Below are 20,261 nucleotides of genomic sequence, written 5' to 3' on the forward strand. Positions count from 1 at the left end.
CTTGAGAGTTGGGGTGTTTTCAAACTAGGTAACCGAGTCTGTATCTGAGTACATTGGACCCCAAAATCCATTTAATTTTATCAATGTGAATGCAAACATTCCATGCGTGAGTACCATACCCAAGTCCAGCTGAGAAGGTAGTCCTGAGTACGGACTCCATGGATACCAGTACAGAACGTTGCAGTGTGAAAGCAATCTGTACCTGAGACCAGAAGTGACCTAATCACCATATCAGCCTTGGATCCACGTGGCATGGGCTCGCCTTATCGACTGAACTGCTCAGTCATATATCAGGGTCAACAGAGGTCGCTCTTCTTTTCTTTGCCTCAAACAGGCTAACAGATAGAAAAGTATTGCCTGTCTTGCTGCCATTGTAGACAAATGAACAGACAAGTGGCACAGTTGATGACGTAAGGGTTTGTCACCTCTGCGTTTGTTGGATAGCTACAGAATTCCCTCCACACCACTGCCTACTGTTTCAGCACTGTGACACCCACTCACTCTCGGGCACAAGTACAGCACAGATCCGGACACCTAGTCTGAAAGCACCCTTAAGGATGGTATAAATGCACATGAGTAGTAAGGGAATAGTCTTATGCTCTAAACTCCTCTTTTAGGATCACTTTCTACAAAGATTTGTATGGTGACTTGATATTTTGTGTAACTAATTCCATTTAATAATGCAATTTTATCATTATATCTGCTTATGGCTCAGAGTACAGAAAAAACAGTCACCTTCCATTCAACAATCAAGGTCTTGTTTTTGCCTGCGTGAGTTGTTACTGTGAGCAAAGACCAGTGTCTGACAAGCTGTTTACTTATAGATCTGTGTCATGTGAGGCGATTGGGGTCATTGTTTGTTAATGATAAAATCTGACCTCTGAAACGATAAGACATGTCTTTGTGTGCTAAGCTCTTCTTGGCAACATGCTCTAATCCTCAGACTGGAAAAAGGGTCGAAGGGTGTGCATAGTGGGTTTCATTAGCAGTAGTTAGTGCTGTAAGAGGTCTACATGCTTTACAGTAAGTTACGCCACTAGAGTAGATTTCATGGCAGTATTTAACTGGAGAAGCACACTTGTAGACACAGTTCTTAGTGTACCAAGAGGTTTAAACCCTTTGCTGTAAATGTGACAGCAGCTTTTGACTCTGGTTATTATGCCTCTGTTGACTTTATCAGTGTGCTGAAATGCAGGACTATGCATATGTGAAGCAGGACTTTCAAAGGCAAAGGCGCTTCGCTGAAAATATTCAGGAGTTTCAGTGTTAAAGCATTTATTGATTGGGAGAAGAAAGATTTGGCTGTACTGGAGTCAGGGCTGCAAAACAGTCCAGCTAATATCAAAAAGAAAAAAATTCTATCTGGACTGGAAAATAGGTCTCTACTCATCTGCAGGAAACACTGATTTATTTCACATTGTAAACATGTGCACTTGTATATTTTCATGTAGTAATTAACTATTCTTAAATTTAGCCTCAGTGGATGCTGTTTTGCTTGAAAATGTGCTAATATTTTTAAACTTTCACAGCTGTCATCCATTTACAATCATTATGACATGTAATTCAACATTATAAAATGGAAAAAAGGCTACTTTTTAAACCCTACACATTCATTTACAGGACAAATTACATTGCAGCCAGACTGTGTAAGATCATATTGGAATAATTACACAGCAGCCAGTGCTGAAAGGATAAGAGATTATAATTATATGAAAGAAACAGATTATTTCATTGAGTTGATTCAGTGGTTGATGTTAGCTGATTACACAGATTATACTGTTCTATACATCATTGATGAAATAATTCACTGAGCATATGTGTGGCTGTCTACTGTCAAAAGAAAGCACTTTAACTACTATGCAACCCTGTTGTTTGGTTTTGCAAAAATTTGCATATGTTTGTCCTGTCTGCTGTAATTCATGAACATCACTGAATACATTTAAATTGGCTTTTTAAGCAGTCTCTGGGAGGATTTTTCTTGCCCTTTTAAGCACAAACCCTCATTAAAATATATTCTTAAAATATATCATTAGTCTCTTTATGTGTGGATCCAGAGGAGCCACATCTTCAGCATATTCATTCAGCAACTGTACTTCAACAAATGACATCATTTTGGAGCATTCATTTCATATCTAAAGTTAAGCAGCATTTGATTGCATATTTTTGATTACATACAAAAAAGTCTGATTTCTGAAAGCCATGTGAATCTTCAGATGGACCCAGAATGAGGAATTATGTTACCGCCAGAAGCTTTAGATAGCCTCTAGAGTAAGACATTTGTAAACTATTAAACATCTCATGTGCAATATCGGTGATGAAGCTGCAGATCTGAACCAATTGAATCCCCTATCCACCCTCTCCCACAGTGGTCACAAAAAAGAGTCTCATTAAAGCTAGTGTTTTCTTTGTTTGGTTTGGGCTTTTAAGTTAAGAGGATATTAAGTCAGGTCCACACTACACATTTGTAGGTAACATTAATGTACTTTCATGCTGGATGCCACTTGAATCCATAGGCATTAGAAATGAAAAATGAAGAGAAGGATGTGTGTTTACAGCCACAGAAACAAGACAGTGCAGCATGGCTCCTTCTAAGGTAACAAAGACATAATGAATTCTCATTTTAGTGTGATTATACATAACTGAAAATGTAATTATGTACATTTTATTCAAGTTCTGCAAGGAGTCTCCTAAATTTGAACCTTCAGTCATGTAAGTAGGAATCAGTAATAACCACAGAAAAGCTGTGGCATGGACGTGGGTTCTCTTTATGCTTCAAATAAAGGTCGAACTATGAAGACACTGTAATAGGTGGGGATGTAGCTCAGTGGTAGAGCGCATGCTTTGCATGTATGAGGTCCTGGGTTCAATCCCCAGCATCTCCAACCTTTATCTTCACAAAGTAGAGACTCAACCTTCACTGATGAAGAGCATTCTCCTGAGTCCGTGCCTGCAGTTAGATGATCAATATTTCTTCAATCTGATTGAAATTCTAATGACTAGTGGCCTCAAAATGAAAAAGATTAGATACATATTGAATGGGTCAATGGGGAAGTTTAATGTGGTATGGCACCCTTTTATTTCTTATGTAGAACAGCTGACAATACACCTTGACTCTGGATAATGTGTGCTGTGTACAAAGTGATTGGGTAATTACATAGTGGAACCCTCTAATTTTTTTTAAATTTTATTTTATGTTATTTTTTGTGGCATCTTATACCTCTGCTATATGTCTCAGTGTTTGTCTTACTTTTTGTATGTTTGTAAGACTTAATAAAAATTCATTGATAAAAAAAAAAAAAAGAAAAGAAATTCTAATGACTATACATTTCAATGTAAAACATGCCTGTCTTGACATATGACAGTAATTTAATTGCCTAAAATATCAAAGCAGAAGAGGATGGACATGATAATTCTTAGCATTTCATGATTAAGATGACAAATTATAAACGCAAATGTATTCAAGTAAGAAAATCTGAGAAAATTTTTTTTTTTTTTTTTCCTATTTTCAGTTTATTAAAAGCCTTTCAACCATCGTTACCTCCAAAAACAAAACACTTGTTTTGCTACTGCTGTGATAATATTCCTCACTGAAAATCATCATATGATACTGTTACACTTCTATGGATCAAGTGTGGACATAAAGAGAAACACCATATGGATGAAGTGTTTACACAGCCAATATTTTTATACTGGACAGACTATCCAAGGTTTATTCCAGTCCTCTCATTCCAAATGTGATTGGTGGAACATCTATGTAAAAAGTCACTGAATGAGAAATTAAATTCAATAAAACATTCTTTAAGGATCCTGAGTATAAATACTTTCAAATGGAATTTCTGCAGCTCCAACTGCAAAAGAAAACACTTTAAACTCTACACCGATTTCTGTCCATGCAGCTGTAATCAGGGTTATTTGAGCCCAGCTGTCCTTCAACTGTTTATTTCACAAGCTCTGTACTGGTGTTATAAATGCTTGCAGAATAATATGAAACAGGGCAGTTTTATTGCATTTCATTTTACTTTAACCTTTACTTATCTTTTTTCCTCCTTTCATTTGTCCCTGTGGATCCAATCCTTCAGCAAACAGAAAGCAGAGGCTGAGATGAGAAGAAGAAGGTAAATATAAGGGGGTTAATGCTGAGAAGAAGGACAACAAGGGAAGAAGAGTGGGGGAGGAAGAAGAGTGGGGTTATAGAGACACTATAGGGAAGAGGGATGGATGTATGATTGGATGGATGAGCATTGCAATGTTAGTGTGGTAACTCACGATAATCACATCTATTTGGAAAAGGCATGGTTCAGTAATCAGTGCATGAATATGGATTTATAATTTCATCAGGGGGAGGAACAGGTTTGTGGATGGATGGAGGGTGGGAAGAATCTCACTGAACGTCTACACATTTGACAACAGCTCCTTCGGTTTAAGCTCTCGCAACAGGGGATTTAAAAAAATAATAATAATAAAAAAAAAATATGGATGGAATTAAAAAGACAAGTGACAGGAAGACAGCAGGGAGGTAGAAAAGAGTCACATCTGTCACTCCAAAACATCTGCTGACTGATTACCAGGTCACATTAACATCCACAGAGGAGAGGAGACAACTGAAGTTAGATTTAGAGCTAAAAACAGGACACACTAGGCAAAGAGCATATATGAAGCATTTCATCTGTTCTTTAAATACTGTATGAGATTAGGGGACATGTTATGTAAGTGCTTTTTAGGAAACAAGGATTTTATCCTGCATGATGAGAGGGATTTTCAGTCTATGTCTCACTGGTTTAAAGGTATACAGCTAGAAAGGAAAAAGAAAATTGATTTTATTTTACACATGCTAGACATTTGGAAAGTTCTCTTATACATTGGACCCTCGCAGTAAGAGTTTAATTCGTTTCATGGCCGTGCTTGTTTTTTTTAAAAATTCTTTTACAAAATTCATTTTTCCCATTGAAATGAATTGAAATGTAACTACGCCATTCGAGCCCCCAAAAACCACCCAAGAATCCTCTTTAAGAGTTTTTAAAACAGAAAAAGTGCAGTTAGAAAGAAAATAAGTTATGTAAACAGATAAACTGGTTTTATTAACTTATTTACCTTAAAGATTAGATGATCTGTGCGCAAAGAAAATGGTGAAGCAGGAGGAGGAGGAAAGTTTTCCTCTGAAAGGAGAATCTCCTAAAACACGAGGTAGAAAGATTTCTGTCATTTTCTCTCTCTCTTCACTTAATTTGGGCTTTCTGTCCTCACTTTCTTCACTGTCCGCACTTGCAGGTTGTTTTCAAGAAAAAATCTGCTTTTCAAAATGTGAGTGGAGTCAGTAAGCCTGCAGACGCTGCACCTGTTGGGAGGAGCACCTGCTTGTACTGTGGATTTCCACTCGTATTTCAAGACAAAAATTCTCAAGGGCCGTGGCTCGTAAAGCAAATTTCTCATACTACAATGCACTCGTACTGCAAGAGTCTACCATATTTGAAGGATTAAAATATTATAGCATATATTTTTCATTATAATAAAATGTACTTGCTCATACTTTATATGTCTATCCTTGGATACATGCCAGGCAGCCTTCAGAAAACGTATCATAGCATAAGAAAAACAGCTCTCAAGATCTTCAGCTGTTCTTGAAAATCTGTGAAATAAAATCAAAGCAGGCATTCATTTGGCTGTGTTTCAATTTATGCATCCCATCATTTGAACATGAAGCATTGTGTGTGTGTGTGTGGGGGGGGGGGGGGGTTTGAAATGAGAAGCTTTCACTTAAATTTGGAAATGTTTTTTTACGAGCTACATGCTAAAAGATACCCCAACAATATGAGCGCAATAACTGCCCCATTTCCTTCTCTGCAGAAAATTAAGCACTGCATATACTATATTATTATCATCATCACTATGATACTTTACACATCATCAAGTATGTGCAGTTTAGTAATTGCTTAATTTTCTAAGAAAAAAAAAAAATCTAAATCATGGAAATAAGGGATTTTTAGAGCATATTTCAAATATAAAACACCAGTTATCTACACTAGTTGGAGGATTATAAATGTGTTCATATGTGTGTATATATACATATATATTCATTTGCTGGCCACTTTATTAGGTACACCTTGCTAGTTTCAGAGGTGTCTAATTAAGTGACTGGTAAGTGTACTTTTAAAGACATCTTGGATGACAGGAAGAGTAGCAATTTATATGGCTAAAGGTACCAAGAATCCAAATAAATACACAAATACGTAAAAATGTTCTTGCATGATCACACAAACAGGTCATTTCTTTTCTTCTGAATATGTATTTCATTGAACAACCCATTCACCAGAAGAAAATGTTACCATTGCATACGTTTCTGAAAATCACATTACATATAAGGTTGACATTTCTGTCCAAAAATATCTTGCCTATCAATAGTTCTACAATCACATAGCAACAATCTCACCTTTCAGAAATAATAGCAGCTGAAGAAAGATGCCAGTTTTACATTCATATTCATAAGATGTGATGAGATGAGATGACTCAATCTTCTAACTCTAGCCAAAATATTTTTCTTTCTTGAGCCTAAAGGTTGGAGTTGGGATGGAAGATCTGCACTACGGTGACCATGTAATGGGTTTTGATTATTTGTCACCTCCTATGGATTCAAGACAAGATCCCTCAGTGAGTTTATCTGTGATTTGCAGAATTGCTGATTGGGAACATTTTATTCGTGACTGCAGTTGCACTGAGCTGCTTCTAATACTGTCAGCTCAGTAAAGGGCAATCAGGTGTATGATTTAGTCACTGCGCTACATAAACAAACACAAATCCTTGACTATAACATCCAATGTTTGAGATATGATCGCTTCAGCTGTATTATGATGACAATTTAACTCTCAGGACAGCGAGACTGAAAAGATTTTTTAGACAGTGTCAGAAAAAACTGTTGTTTTTCTACTTGCTGTATGAACAGGTATAGTCTGAGTGGTAAATTTAACCTGACAGACATGGTTACTGGTGATGCCCCTTGAGCAAAAATACACTGACTACCGATCTGTTCAGGAGTAACGGAGGAAAACATGCACAAAAATCACCAGTGGATGTCAAGTCATATTAAATCAGTTCAACCAGTCATTCACTTCCTTGGACACTGATGTTGCAGTGAACTTTTCAGAATAAGAGAAGTTTTTTCTTGTATCTACTTCTTAAATCAGGTTAACAAGTGAAATCTATGTTGGCTTGTTATCCAGAGGTATTTCATTGACATATGCAACCAAATAAAACCAATGTATATACTGACTGACAGCACTTTTTCATAATTACAAGCTGGTGATTTGTTTTCCCAGTATCTGCACATAGCAGCTACACTTGCTGAGTCTATGACAAATGACTTATTGTTAAAGCTGCAGGGACAAAATCAAAAGAGAGAAAAACACCAGTATTTGGAAGTAAACACCTTCCTTCTGCAGCTTTCTACTCTTGGTCCAAATCCAAACATAGGCTGATGTCATACAATGCACTTTTCCAAGCTTCTTTGTGGAGCCACAGAGTAAAACAATAGAGTCATGCTAGGTTTCTCCGGAGAGAATGTGATCAGCGACTAGTGATTCAATGACATTTTAACTCTCCTATCTGTCAGAAAATGCCTGTGACTGGATAAACCTGAGGCATCACATTGTAAATTTTCTCTCTCATGTTCCTCAGAGCACTTGAATGACAATATACTGAAAGGTGCTGCAGCTTTAAGGTATGGTTAATGTTGAGTAGCATCAAGTTACTAGCATTTGTGAAGCAGTTGTGCACACTGGAAGTGCTCTGGTGGAGTAAGGGTGGATATTTTTGCCATAATGGCAGAACTGTCATTCTCCTTTCTAGTATGTGTGTTTTATTACTTTGCAAGGAAGACAAATAACCTCTCAGCTGCAACTACACACTGAAAGTGACAAGTCTAGGCACATCTTTTTAAATACTTTTTTCTTTCATTGGAATTCATTCATTTTCATACCAGGACCTACTCCTGACAAGCATGTTCCACAACTTTACTACAACTTCTGTCCTGACACTCTTTTTCAAATGCACTTTCAGAGCATCCTTGCCCAAGAACTAGCAAAACAACCCAGATAAAGTTTTACCCCTATTCCTGAATGACAGTGGAGGGTGCCAGACCTATCTACAGCACAGGCAGTTAGGTCCAGTTCTGCAAGACTAATTGGGAAATTCTGTCCCATCGGAGAAAGTGGTACACATCTATCTTCAATCTGCTTCTTGAGCTACAGGAACATCTAATACCCTAAGATCAATTCATAAATAATATATAACTCATACCAATGTGGTCAGTGCAGTCTGGTACATTGAGACCTTTTGCAATCCAGTTACCAGATTTTCTTTTTTTTTTTTGCCTTTGTGTGTTTCTGCAAACCATTGATAGGTTATTAACTCTGTTTCTGTGCCAAAAAAGTGTGCCATATCAAAATTTCTTGATATATCAATATCAACTGTATAGTATTTTAACCAACCTAAACAACAAAAGTATTTGACCTTTCCTCAATAGATAGGAGTTGTGTGAGAAACAAAAGATAAATGGTTTCTCTTTTCCACAGCATTGTGGAATGAAGGCAGGTCATCTATTGAATATTGATATCAGAGGAAGGAGCTGAGGGGGGAAGGTGTGTATTATCAAACTCTGGTATTTTTGCTCAGATTTTGGCTCCTGCAGCTTAAAGGAGATAGCAATTCCATATTCACATAGTAGTTGACAGTAATGCATTTTAACAATGGATGCCAAACACAATAACAGAAAAGAAAAACTGATAAGAAATAGTCCATTCTGAGCGACTGCAGAAATGCAGTGGACTGTGACAGACGACCTGCTGCCTCTATAGCTATAAATGACACATTGTAAGTTAAAGTGGCAAAGGGTAAAGGTAAACATAAACTTTATTTATTTATTTATTTTTTGGACAAAAATGACTTTTTGCCTAGATCAACAAACAATTTCTGGTGACATTTTTGTGTTTCCTGAAAAATCTGAAAAAATTACTGAGGTAATTATTCTAGGAACGTGACAATATGTAGAAATGTAGATATGAAACATTTTTTGGGTTTAGAAAAAGCAACAGCAACATTAATTCTGGTGATTGGGTTGTCTTAATTTGCTATACTGGCTGCAGCTACAAGCCTAGGCACATTTGTATACTGCTTTACTGTATTTATGTATGGATGTATGTGCAAAAGTCAAATGCAAAAGTAGTTGATTTTCCTCTGGGCCAAACTCAGCACAGCCATTCAAGATTTTTCATCTACTATTTTCTGTTTTTTTCTTTTTTCCTTCCATATCTTCATCTCCTCTGCCAGCGTTTTCCCCCAAACATGGAGCCTTCAGAGCTTCTCCTTTGAGCTCCTTCAGCTCCAAGAAGACAGACAGGGAAGCAGGGCTTTGGGGGATGGGGTGATGGTGGTACTGATGGGGGATGGAGGAAGAGGAGGTGTGAGAACAGTGTTCCCAGAATGTCAACACCCACACATGTGCACATCAACTTACATACATGGTGTACCCACACAGTGGAGAACCAACTCGATATCGACTGGCACACGCACAAAAAACACTCACAGCACACATCTGCTGCCAGTCTCTGCACCCCAACCCCCTCGCAAGGCCCCTCTGTGATTTAATTGGCGTAATTATATTTGCATAAGGCTGTCCTGTTTCAGCTAACACCACACACACACACACACCCTTGACAGGTTTTAATAGGGAGGATAATTGAATAAGGTTCTCCCACTAGTGCCCTGAAGCGTCTGTCTGTATATTCTGCAAAGAATCAGGTCTCCATACATTTATTCAAATAGACAAATATAACATTTGCCACGCACTCACCAGTTAATTATAGACCTCAAGAGTTAATAGACTCAAAGGGAGCAATTGGGGACATGATTTTACAGCCGATTCAGAGAAGTAATGACCTGTGCCAGGAAATTGAAACATTTACAACATGATCCGTGATGGTAAAGTTGATGGTGTAACTTTGATTCAGACAGGATGCAGGAAGTGAAGAAAAATGCTCATGGAAAAGAGAAAGAATAATGAGGGGAAGGATTGAAGTGGAAATCACAAGCATAATTTTTCACCAAATTATTTAGATTATGGTTTAATAAGAGAGACTGAGCAAATGTCAGTTGCTTCTTCAGAGCGAAAAAGAAGGGCGTTGTAATTAAACGGCAAGCAAAGCAGCTCGAGAACCTGATTAAATTTGTCACAAAAACATATTGCATCCTTGTTTTTACAGCTGAATTAACTTGTGAAGCCTTGAGGTAGCCCTTAAAGAAATGGTTATTTTAGAGGATAATAAGTTCCTCTAATAGCATACATTTACATATGACATTTATATTGCTGAAATCATCACATCTAATAAATATTACCATACAAAAGGACCTTACACTGAAGAAATATAACAATAAAAGTGTCATCAGTCCAAATGCATTATTATTAAAAAGAAGTTTTATTCCAAACTTTCAGTAATTGTTCATTGTGTGATGGTTAAAGCTTTGTGATGGCGGTCAGCAGCTGTGTGTAACCCTTAATATTACAAATAGAATATTACAGCTCTCAAATTATGAGTTTAGTTTTTGGTCAATTTAACTGTCAACAATTGGTGAAAGGTTGAATCAGTGGTTTGCTCTGTAGGAAACTGGTGTCCAAATATTTTTTTTTATATTTGACAAGAAAGTAACCCTTAGAGTTTTCATTACCCAATAATCCTTCAATGTTCTGAAGAGCATTAAGAAACTACTGGTGTTGGTGTTTGAGTAAAATAGACGGACATTTTCCATTTACTCTAAAAAGTAATAATAATACTAATAATTTGTGTTAAATTCAAAATAAAAATGCTGTAATTTATAACATTTATTTGCAGGAAATGACAACAGGTCAAAATAAGATGCAGTGAAAGTAATAAGAGCAGTGACTAATGCAAAAAATTAAAATAAATAAACGAATAAATCTCCTGTCTGTCACTTGGTACACCTCTGATGCAAAAATGTAAGCAGTTCTGGCTTATTTGATGGTTTAGGAGCATCTATTCTCCTTTTGATCAGGTTCCAGAGTGGAAATTTAGAGTGGTTTCTTAGTGTCTGCCGAAGCTGTAAGTCAGTATGTTGTGGACACTTAAATCAAAGCATGACTGTGGGTGAGCAAAGCAAATATATTCATCAAATGCGATGTTGATAGCCCATAATTTATGACAAAATAACTACATGAATATCACAGTCATCTAGTATTAACAGAACCATAGACTTTTATCAGCTCATTACCCCTTGGATTTATCTCACAAATCATTCATGTTCTCCATCGTTTTCATGTTCCCTTATCACCCCAGCTCTGCATCACATCCTGCCGACACTGCAGATGTATTACATATATGTAAAATAGTGTCTACAAATGGGGGAAAATGTAATAGACTCTAGGCAGTGAAAAACCTTAAGGATATTCTTAAAAGCATTCTTTATACAAATGGACTTTAAATTAGCTTGTATTTTTTTCCATCTGTATGAAGATTACCTCTCAACAATAGAAAAATAACAGCCAATCTTGTGCACATTACAGCACTTTGAGATGATTTCTAATTCAGACATACAGTAGCACCAGTGGCCATGAAGGTGTGACAGCTGCAATTTTAAATAATGCACTGTAGTAATTTCTTTAGGCTTTTTTCTCTTTTTTTTTTTTAGCTTTGTTAACCATATTCCCTTCCCCCTCTCTCTTTCTCACTCTCTTTCATTTATGAACTCACCTCACCTACGCTATCCATCCCTCCCCCTCTCCTCCTCCTCCATCTCCTCCTCATTTTCCACACACACCAAACCCCTTGCCTAAAAATGAAATCTGATTTTTCCTTCTCTCTCTATGGTTGAGGGTCTCTGGATCTTTTGTTCATCCACCCGCTCATGTGGCCTCCTCTCGTTGCCAAGGCAACCGGGTGTATACATACTGTTGCTCCAGGAGAGAAATGGAGATAGAAAGAGAATGGGATGCACATGGATGAGAGGGAGAGGTTCAGGGAAGAGTGGTAAAGGAAAGAGCAAAAAGACATAAATATGGAGTGAAAGGGGAAAATAGAGCAACACAGGAAGGTAGAAATGAAAAAGACATCCTTTTCCTTGAACGCCTTGTGCAGTATTTCCCCATGTCTGAAATAAACCATGCAAAACTAAAACAAATTCTTAGGTGTAATTTATCTTCCGGATCTCGTTCATCATTTTCTCTCTATTTCTTTGGTGGACGATAATTGAATTTTTCAGAAGCACGGCAAAGTTTTAATCTAATCTACTGTCCTGAAACTGCTGTGTGTTTCACATCAGCGATCGGTTGTAATACAGGGGCATTAAAGCTGGCTATGCTGGAGCTGCAAAAATGTTGCAGATCAGTGCATCAGCAAAACAGATAAAATGGAAAATGTCCTAGAATGAGATGTAAAACGTCATTTCTTCCTAACTCAGTGCAGCAACATATGGTATCTGATTAAACTGTCATAACTGTGTTACGCTGGCATTATTGATATGAACAGAGCTATAATTAGTGTATCACTACTTAAAGAACAGGTATATTGTACAATTTTTGTTTTTAGGAAACATCCAAAGCTAAAAAATTAATAAAAATTTGTGGTGCAATTGATTTAATACATTTAATTGGTGATATTTATTTGAATAAAGAGGTTAAAGTGTGTTTTTAAGCCTCAAAGCTTGTATAGATTATAGATGGGTATGATAAAATAAAAAAATAGTAGTATAAGTGATATAGTCAGATTGTGAGTATGTAATTCATCATCCTGGCTAGTTGTGGAGTAATTAATTTTTGATAAATGAGCAGAAAAAGAGAAGAGGCGACACCTAAAAAGGGCAAATTAAAATAGGTGGAAAAAAGTTGAATCAGGGAGGGAAAAAAAAAAAAAAAACAGAGGCAAATGGAAAAGAAGACACATGGAGAAGCAATAAATACCTGCATCCTCGTCCGGGATGCATCTTCCTCCACCCAGTTGTCTGTGTTTGCTGTATTAGAGGCCCTGTAGGAATCCAAACCCTGCAGACAAGCAGCCATCTGCCATCCTGGCTCACATCCAGCTCTGCTCCAGAGCCAAGATGGCAGCCAGTCACACATTCATAAGATTTACATCCAAACTCAGAGTCAAAGATGCCACTTTTGATAACATATCAAGATAGACAGACCTGCAAAAGACTAGCTCAAATAACTTACGACCAAGTGGCTTAAAAGTGACTAGTTAATGCATTTTAAAGGCATGCATTTGGCAAACTGAGGCCTGATATATGGATTAATATGTTCAATGATAGTGAGTGTTGAAAGTAATAAGAAACAAGGATATGTTTATTAGTACATAAATATGAACTGTATTACAAGCATATATGCAAAATCCAATGCTTAAGGCAAAATACTGAATACTGTGATGTATTGTAACTGTGTGAGGTAAAATAAATGGTTATAATACAAGAATAGAAACTTGAAAAAGATGGAAATCTGCTGACAATTTCCACCTCATGCTTACCAATTAAAGAGAACGGGTGTGTTTGTTGTTAGAGCGGGTGAATGACTTGCCTGATTTTTAAACCACAGTTGAACACTTATTTTACTGTTAAGTTTTGTTTAGTTGTTTTTTTTTTAACTTAATTCTAACTTACTATTGTTAATTTATTCTCAATTACTGACCCACAGTTGTAGTTTTCTTGTATATTATTGTTGTTGTAAAGAACTTGTTTTCATATTTTATCCATAATGTTTTATTTATGGCTTTTAATATGCCTTTATTTTAACAAAGCATTAACACTTCTTGTTTGATCTAATGTGTTTTGCTCCATTTATAGTAACGCTGTAAAATCTGTCAGTGTAAAAAAAAAAAAGGTTTGGGCTCATCCAATTTAACATACATTTATTCATGTGTTTAACTTAACTAACCAGGAAATACTCAGTGAGATAAATATAAATATACCATAAAATATCAAATGTAAAGATGTTAATGTAGACATAAAACAAATCTGACTAAATACCACAGAGCGTTGTGTCTGCCTCCATGTTACTCAAGCTCATCATGTGAAACAGTTTGTGTGTCCTGTTTAAGGGTCACTGTGTTTTTGGAGACATGTTGTATAGCATTGGCTATACAATCAATTTTGTTTTGCCATTCAGGCAAAATATGACAAGCTATGAGGTCTGAGTGGTGTGTACTCAGACACTGATACCTCCGCTAGCCATGGCAATCAATGGAAATCCAGGTCAGCCAATTACCCGTGACAGCTACCAACAAGCGCAGGTTGATTATAATTGTTTGCCTTCTGCTTTTGTCCACGCTGATTCTGAAGTAGAACAGTGTTGAAACATCAATCTGTTTACACTAACAAAGGTGTTGAGTTCATCGGTGCGCTCCAGTCCCCTTTGTTCTTTGGATATATCGTATTTAGACATGATTATGTGATTATATGATGTATCAACTGTAAGCTCTATTCTAATGTTACATGGTTAAGGAATAGTCTGCAAAACTATGCCTCAAAGAAACACAATCAAATTAATCAGATTTGACATTTTTTTAATGGGATTATGCATTTTAAAACATTTCCCTGTGGTCTACATAAACTGTAAATGCTATGCTTGGGTCTGAATTCTTCATTAATTAAAATCCACAGGTCCATCTTCAACCCTATTTCTGAGTAATGACATGAGAAAGGTCATTTTGAGCTCTGGCCCTTTAAATGCAAATAACCCCTGCCCCCTCCAGGTTGTTGACCGTGCTGCTCTGTCCTGTCCAGCCACTTGGGTTCGTTAATACAAACAACAACGGCACATTTTAGGTAATCGGCTTGAAGTTTGGACATATTTTCAGTATGGACTACAACCACTGCTGCTGACAAACAATTATGGCGTACTCTGAGAAATTTTCATTGAAAGTCTTGACCTTATATGTGCAAATGTTGTGATGTAACTAGTTAAAAAATGTAACAAATTAAGAAGGAATTGAAATGGGTTGTAGAAATCCACTCAATTTTTGCCAAAATGAATACAAAGATAGTTTTGCAGCACCTGGAGGGTTCAAATTCAAACTTTATGAACTATTAGGGTCCAAATACACAAATAAATGTACCAAAGACCAACTAGAAAAGCACTTGGAGAGCACAGACCTCCACCAAGACAGATCCTCCCCCCAATCACCACCAAAATGTAATCATTCGTTCCTTGTGCCAGTATCAACATTTCCTAAAAATTTCATCAAAATCCTTCCATAGCTTTTTGAGTTTTCTTGCTAACAGACAAACAAAAAAATCCATCCCCCACACCCCCAATCACCACCGAAATTTAATCATTTGTTCCTTGTGCCTATACCAAAAATTCCTGAAAAAGTCATCAAAATCCATCCATAACTTTTTGAGTTATCTTGCTAACAGACAAACAAACAAACTTCGATGAAAACATAACCTCCGCTGTTCCTTGGCGGAGGTAATAAAAGTGGGTTTAGCAAAATATGACCCCTTTAAATCATAGCATCATTTTATCATGCTGTGCTTGCAGAAATTTGCCTGAGGAATTTAATGCAGTATGACACAAACGTATAAGAATTTCATTGTTTTAAGATTCTCACACACTGATACAGGCAAAAAGCAAAGCAAACTTTATTTTACTAGTATTGAAAACCTACCACAAGACCAAAATTAATGGATAAAACAATGGCTGGATATGTGCACATAATGCTAATACGACATGTCTTCAGATGAAACTATTCCTCCATGACAAATGAGGACACAAGATAAACGCTAACACCAGCTGACACGACAAATGACCGCCCATTGACTGGTATGCGTAGTTGGTGTCAGTCGGTATGCATTGCTGGCGACCTCTTTAGATGAAGATTGATTGGCTGAGCTGCAAGCGAGTAAAGGAGTGATGACCAGAAAAAGGAGTGGAAGATAGAGGGAGTGAATTACTATGTCCAACACACATACAGCCCATGTGCACACACAGAACTGTAGAAGGATCGTGACACGACATGCTGGTCTTGAGCTAATGCTGCGCCATAGCCTCACTGGCATCGTTCCATTTTATACACAAGCACACACACATACACACACACTCTACTGGCAGTGCTCCCTCCCATGCATATACATACCAACATGTTCAGAGGCCACCAGAACACAGCAAATGCAACAAAACTGTACATGTTTATCCAGTTAGAAGCAAGTTATTACTATCTTCATAAATAATGCATTTTTCTGTAAGCAACACTAACATGTATAATGAATGGATATGTGCTTTTTTGTGTCCGTCTGTTGTTATGCTTATATGATTTGCTCTATTTTTTTCTGAGAAGAGAAAACAATGAACTAGATATTTAAAGCTTTTGGGAGTTTTTAGTTGGTTTGTTTGTGATGCAAATATGTGTATGTAAAAAAACTAGAGCTAATCAGCTACAGGAAAACATTGACTAATTGAGCAAAATGCAAGAATGTTGACCCTAAATGTAGACAATAAGAAAACAAAATCAGCTGGAATATGCATATTTCATCTTATTAACCCTAAAAGACCCAAACAAAGCATCCACTGGCATAAAATGTAATAACTCTGCAACCACTAATCCTATCAATACATGTAAATAATTCAGGTAAAATGCAGTGTATCAGCTTTTCAGAGGCATCAGACATGACCAGTTTAATTAACATGGAAACACTGTCATCTTTCACAGCATTGATTCACCAATAAAACCAGTGTAGTTTGAGAGGTGGTAGTGATTGTACTAAGAGAATCATATATATATTTTGCACTGTTGGATCTTAAGAAGGTTCTCAGTAGAGTTACAAAATGCAAAAAGTAGAGTGGGAGTGAGACCAAAAAAAAATCTGAGTAAGCAATTTATTCAAAACAACAATTAAACTGAAATAGGCTGTTCATGAGCCAATCAAAGGTGTAAGACCACAGCCTTTAAAAGCCAAAATCTGAGCAAAAATGTGGATTCAATGTCATTTTCTGTCAGGTATTCACATTGTCATTGACCTCCTGATGGCAAAGGCATAAAAGCTTTCTCTCCTTGAACGTGGTTGAATTGTTGGGCTGCATAAGGAGGGCCTCTCACAACATGCCATTGCTGCTGAGGTTGGACGCAGTCAATTTTGCTTCAACTTTCTCTGTTTTGATACAATAACCTTTGAATTTACTGAACATCTACATGATCAGTAAGTTAAATATAGAAAATTTCGTGGTTTTCACAGAAAAAAAATTGTAATATATAATATAGTAATAATAAATAATATAATATAATAATTATACTGTTTTTAATATCATAATAAACAGTGATAAATCACTTGCAAAAGGTTAAATGTGGAGAGAAAAAAAAATATTGCGGAGCCAACAAAAAAATAATTCCAGGTCTATAAGGGTTAGGATGTTAAGAATCCTTGAGTCAGGAGTTCTCACTGATCATATGAACTACAGCACATCTATCTATCTATATATCTATGTCTTTTTTTAGCAGGTCAGAGGGATTACACATGTCAATATAATTACAGATTACATGTGCTTACTCGAGACATGTTTATGAAGCACTGTAATCCCAATATCATTCTTCCGACATGTGTTGAAAGTCAGCATATTTAAATTGTTATGACCAACACTGAGGCAGATTAATAATGTGTAATCGCTTTGATAATCTTCACGTGTGTGTGTGTTTGCATTTATGCCTGAACACGCCCCGAATCAACATGCATATAATGAGGTGAGTATCGGGTCAAATGCTGCGCCTCCACTTTACATTTACAATTTAACTAAACGGATTTGCAAGTGTGTGTAAGGTGATAAGATGAGAAAATACAAGGTCAAATGCATAACTAAGTATGTGCCTGCACATGTGATTCAGTGCACATATGTGTATTAACATGTGTCCACCTCTCAGCTGGAATAATGTGGGCAAACGCTGAGGGGGCAGTATCTCTCTGAGGGGATTGTCACATATAATAAAGATGTTGTTAATAATGCTGGGTGTGTGTTGGAGTGAGGGGTCTATAATCTGCAGGATTAGTGCTTCTCAATTGAGGCTGAGATTAAATTCAACACCAAGCAGGGACTGCACCAGCAGGAACACAGATTATTAATACAGTATGTGTGGTCTTATACAGACACAACCGTTTGCCCTCAGTTTGGCAAAATAAAGTAAATTTACCTTTTTTCCCAAATTTCTTCATCCTCCATGCCACACGTTTGACCTTTAAATATCATGTCGCTTTTTTATGTCTTTGTTGAGACACAAACTAAACCTGAAATTGCCTGTGGGTTTCTGTTCACAATCTCACGATCAATGCTTTCTGACATTTAGAGAAGGGGGGAGGGAGCATGTGCACGAGTGCCCAGGAAAAAGGTACATACGTGCGTTCTGTATGTGCTGTTTAATGTATGTATGAACACTCCAGCAGGTGAGGTTATCATCTAAACATCAAGTAATGACATTTACTCAAGTATTCATTGCAGGCTTTATAGTGGGACTGTGCATAAAGCAGAGCTGATGACACTTTTTTTTTATTGTGTCACTGTTAAGGTTAACAATATGTGATGCGTGATATCTGATTAAATGTCATCATTTTCTTCCACTGAAAAGATGCTGGGAGATGTTGCCTCCATTTACTTATACTCAAGGTTTTCTTCTTAAAGGCCATTCATTATTTCAGAAAATCCCCTATTATGGATGTGAGTGACCTAAGCTGAAAAGCACACACAATGAAAGCGCTCCACGTCTCTACCAAAATCAATACACAAGTGATCGAGCCATTCCATCTAATGGAGGGCAAAGTGACTAAAAGTATTGACATGATGTGTACAGTGCAACATTGAATCAATATCACCTCCAATATTATTTTAAACATATAATTATGAAAAAAAAAAAAGAATAAAAGCTGTTGTGCATACACTGTCAAACTGTTACAAAGGAGGATCATTTTTGGCACAGAAGTATTTTATCAAACATGACCTATTGGAAAATTGAATCAGCCTCCTACTGCTACTGTAGAGGCAACACTGTCAATATCCACAATTTCCAGTTTGTGCAGCACACACACATACAAACACATGCACAGATGTACACAAATTGACTAAGCTAAAGCAGTTTTGTGTTGTTCTGTGGATGTAGTGAATACGAATGAAAGCAAATAACGTCAACTGTGCACTGCTTTGTCAAAAACACACACATAAATGCCTCTTTGTGGTCTTGTTTGTTCCACAGACAGATCACCTCCTGCCTAATTTTCTCACAGAAATGCAGACACACTTATCAAACTATGTACCAACATTGTTAAGTGTTCATCCAACTGGTACACTGCTGTTGGCGCGTGCAATCAGTAATCGACTAAATCCTCACTGCTGTCATGGTGGTTTCAGGACAGTGGCTTGTCAGCAGTGACAGTGATGGCTGTTCAAAGTGTCAGACTGATGAGGGAGCTGGTGAGGATGACGGCACCCTCAAGATGTGACTCTTTGTGTCCACACAGCTGTAGTTTTGACAAAAATACAACTTGTCTGCGCCATGGGAAAAGACATATTAATATTTACAACATTTTGTTCTTAAACCTTGTCCTTTAAGTGTCATAAGATAGGTTTTGTTATGATGTCGCGCTATATTAATAAAATTTGATTGATTGACTGATTGAAATGTAAGTAGAAGCAGTTAAAGATAAAATCATTTTTCTGTTTTCCTGTCTTTGCAAGTGCCTCACTTGCAAATACTGTAAATAAAAGAAATGTTGTTGGAAATCAAAGATATGTATGATCTCAGCGGTCTCAGCACAGTCTCTTTAGTGGAGGATTCAGTACTTTTTTGTCTTTCTTCAAAGGGTAGAAAGTGTTTGGGGTAAATGGTGGATTTACAAAAATCTATTACTTTGCAACTTGAGACTGGTGTTCACAGCCCCAACAACTGTGAGGTTTCAGAATTTAAGGCCTTAACACATCGGGGGCGTGACAAAAACATGACATGAAAGCATCAAAACTTTTCACACTGCTGGCGAAGCGACTTTGTGACAGTTCCAACACTTGTTTGATAGAAGGTTAAAATATAATCGCACTGGGCTGTTCAACAGAAATAGTAATGATTCGACATCACCTGGAGCCTTATCTGCAGCCTGTCTCCCCAATCTGTCTGATCTGTAAACACTATGACACTATGTCCAGTGTTAAGGTAAAAAAATGACACACAATCCACTGATTCACACAATGCTCATGTTACAGAAACTCCTCCCTGTTGTGATTGTCTAATTGTTTGCTG

At 37.0% G+C, this 20,261-nt stretch overlaps 1 non-coding gene across 1 annotated transcript; it reads left to right on the plus strand.

Annotated features, from left to right (window-relative positions):
- The first annotated feature begins 2,810 nt into the window (after positions 1–2,810).
- Positions 2,811–2,882, plus strand: trnaa-ugc (transfer RNA alanine (anticodon UGC)). The gene has a single exon. It is a non-coding gene; the product is annotated as a tRNA-Ala (tRNA).
- The last annotated feature ends 17,379 nt before the right edge of the window (positions 2,883–20,261 follow it).

Source organism: Sphaeramia orbicularis, chromosome 18, assembly GCF_902148855.1.
Source record: "Sphaeramia orbicularis chromosome 18, fSphaOr1.1, whole genome shotgun sequence".
NCBI lineage: Eukaryota > Metazoa > Chordata > Actinopteri > Kurtiformes > Apogonidae > Sphaeramia > Sphaeramia orbicularis.